At 39.3% G+C, this 3,615-nt stretch overlaps 1 pseudogene; it reads right to left on the bottom strand.

Annotated features, from left to right (window-relative positions):
• Positions 1-2,417: 2,417 nt before the first annotated feature.
• LOC103467930 (sodium/myo-inositol cotransporter-like) lies at positions 2,418-3,615 on the bottom strand (annotated as a pseudogene).

Raw genomic sequence — 3,615 nt, 5'->3', positions numbered from 1 at the left:
CATTCGTCAATATTATATTGATTTTGGCACCACATTATTAGTCTTTTATTGTGTAGCCTGGAAATGTCTTGTAGACGTTTCAGGTAATGTATGCAGGAATTATGTTATTGTGGTTATAAGAAGTGCCAAAGTTTTTTCAAATGTGATAAAAAGGAGGTTTAGGCAACATGAGCAAAGACTGTTAGAGTTCCCTCTCACTACTTCAACACTCCAAACTCCTCCAAACTAGCAGCAGCAGCAATTAGGAAATACCTGGTGGAACTTCTGAGGTCATCATCGGAACTACTTATCAGTGAAATGCTGCAAAGAATGTTACAAAGTAAATTGGAATATGGAGAAATATTATTGCGATGACGTGCTGAGGATCAGAAAAAGCAATATATTCTTAAAGAGACAGAGGCCCGATTTCAAGATATAGTGTTCTTTTACGCTTTTGATATATACAGCATTTTTACTAAAACTGAAGGTAACATAGTTACTGTGTGATGAAATAGCACCTTGTGCCTGGAAAATTCATAATACTTCACCTTTTAAAACTGTGTGGGCATCCTGAAAAACTAAGCAAAACCACAAATCCTCATAAAGGCAAATAACTTTTTAAAGAGTTGTGTAATATGAGCAGCTCTTTTTAATCTTTATGTGGAGGAGAAATTGCCGCAACTTACATATAGGAAATATGTGCAAAAAGGAGCAAAACTGCAGAAAAGTTACAAGATTTTACCAGCCTCAAACTTGCAAAAGCCATTGTTATGAATTTCCTTTTAAAACACTGCAAAGTATATTATGCTTACTACCCCAAGAACAACACAGAGATAGTCTAAACTGACAGTAAAAAAGTAATATAAACATCCCAATTTTTCAGCAGAGAAAAAAAATAAAAGTTTTATTTAACTTCATTTATTTAACTTTTATTTTAAATAGCATCTGCATGTAACCAGCGAGTTCATCAAAATGTCCATTGATCTGAATCATTAGTACTGTCCAGGCCTCTACCAGTGAACTCAGTGTTTTGATAAAGGCTCAAAGATTCTTGGAAACAATAGTGGTAGTGTGTGCGTGTGTGTGTGTGTGTGTGTGTGTGTTGCTTGTATTTATTTGTGCTAGTGTAAAATATTTCCTTGTAAGCCCATGGTAACTCCAGAGCAAGCTTGTAAATTTATCTGTATTTCATGTCATGCTTTTTTTTTTTTTTTCCCCCCAAGGATTAATTTGCTAGTTCAGTCTGATTTATTCGGGTGTACCTGAGAATAGCTCAGATTATATGCCTAAAAGCTCATAAAAGTCTTGGATCAAACAATAGTTTTATGTTTGTGCAAGTGATTAAAGTCAGTTCAAGTCTCAAAGGTTTGATCTTGTTGAATGCTTGTCATGTGACTCATGGCAATTTTACCTTTACTATGCTTTTGTTACTGGCAATTAAGCTCTTAAAACGTTAGCACACTTTTACATTTAATTCTACTGCCGCATAATGTACAAGTGACATGCTGTACTAAGTTTTATTACTTTAAGCACTCTTTGTCAAGCGTAAAATATTTACTTCTTTCTTTTTACCCATACTTACCGGCCCTTCCAGTGTTGGAGGTTCAGCCTTGCTTGACCAATTAAACAGATCTGTGTGGCCACAAAATGCAATTAAGAGCTCTTTTAGTGCAGATTTAAAAGCTTCTGAAGCACAGCATACTAAATACTCTCTTCTGGGAAGATTCTTCCGGGGGGCCATGAATATCCTCAAAAACATTCACGCATTTACCATTTATTCTCCTCCTTCCCAAAATCAGCACTCCTCTTTGTTCTCTACATCCTTCACTTGTCTCTTTTTTCCGTCACTCTCCTGTCTCGGATCAAATGTCAGATTATAGCTGCCATTCTGGAGTTCTGAGTGGGTTGGGATAATATTGCCCTTTTTAACTATGTTTTAATCTTGCTGCTGAGCTTGTTTTGGGGGTTATTGAAAGTTTCTTTACAAACACTACCGTTATCTGATCCAGAGCCTAAAATTGTTAAGAATTTCTTCGCCTTCTTGATATGTTCTTTGTCTTTTTAGCTTCCTTCTCTAAGTTAACTCCCACAGAGTGGTTGTTCCGATTTGTTCTTGTTCCAATGAAGGAATGGAGACTCTCAATGACAATCACTAAAGCTGATAACCAAAACAAGAAAGCTGCCACATACATGAACTGGACATCTTTGATGAAGGATGGTCACTCATCAGGCTGGTCACAATGCAGTTCTCTGTGAACAAAGCCTAAAATTATTCACCCAGGTCCAAGAATAAACCAACCACTCCAACCCCAAAAAGCACCAGTCATGTTACAGCACTACCACAGAATACCAAGCAGGAATAGTACTGCCATCGGGGGGAAGGAGAACGATCAAGAAATCTCATACCTCTCTGATATGGTATCAGTGCTACTTCTGTTTTAATGATAACCAGCACTCAAGCAGATGGTCTCTATAAAGACAACAAAAATCCTGACATTTATCACTAATTCCTTGGACAAAGCATCCTTACACAGTTAATATGGTGCTTGTGGAGTTGAAGATGAAAGCAGCACCAAGGACCGCCATCATGAAGTCATGGAAACTGATAGACATCACCGACATGATGAGCTCAGGGTATGTCACATTGCTGCAGCCACCCCCAGAACAGCACACCACCATACAGTGTTTTGGACTAATACATGCCAGCTCGTCAACAAAGGAGACCCTGAAAATCATCCCTAATATGAAAATCGGAAGAATTTTGAGAAAACCCTGATGTTAGAGTCTTTGGCATCAGCGATGTTCTTTGCAGCCACAACTCGCTGTACAATCACCTAATCTGCACACCACTACTAGATTGAGGCAGGGGTCTGACTCAGCAAGACATCAGGCCAAGGGTGGTCAGGATATTTTGGACCTTGCAGGACTTTCAGTGTCTTGTTGAGCATCTGAGATACTGCTTGCAGGATACAGAAAATGTCAGATTTGGTGAAGACGGAAAAAAAGGAACTGATGTTTAGATTGACCTCCATGTCTTTGAATCTTGTCCTGCCAAGGCCTTCAATTTGGATAAAGATGATCATTATAAGATAGATGACTTCAGAGATTATCATGAAGACTTGGACTGCGACTGAGTAGATGACAGCAACCAGATCTCCAGTGACTTTCGGCACAGCTGTCATTGTGATGAGGGGGGATGATGGAAAGATAAAGGTTCCACCCTAAGGATTCCTGAATGAAAAAGGCTCCTGAATAGAGGTTCACAGACAGCTTAGTGTAGATGTAAAGCATGAGAGATAAAGCAGTAAACACACCTTCAGGCACCGTCCTCCCTATTGTTTGGACAGGTACTCTGTCATGGTGTAAACTCCAACACTGAATATACACAGCAACTGAGGCAATGGTAGTGTTGAATTCCCACGCAGATACACTAAAACCAGCAAATCCAATGAAATGCTCACTTCCTCTGCTGCTGACAAGGAGAGATGCTTCCAAAGCACCCCAGTTCATGGATCAACCATCCATGAAGTAGCCCCTCACTGTGCCTCTGTTGGCTTGTTGCATTGCCAGGAAGCCAATTCCAAGCACTAAGAGAAAGTAAATTAGGACAACAGTGTGGTGATATTGGGGAGCCAT

Source organism: Poecilia reticulata, linkage group LG7 (genome assembly GCF_000633615.1).
Source record: "Poecilia reticulata strain Guanapo linkage group LG7, Guppy_female_1.0+MT, whole genome shotgun sequence".
Taxonomy (NCBI): Eukaryota; Metazoa; Chordata; class Actinopteri; order Cyprinodontiformes; family Poeciliidae; genus Poecilia; species Poecilia reticulata.
Note: the sequence above shows the minus strand (reverse complement) of the source record. Positions and strands in the feature narration are given on the sequence as shown.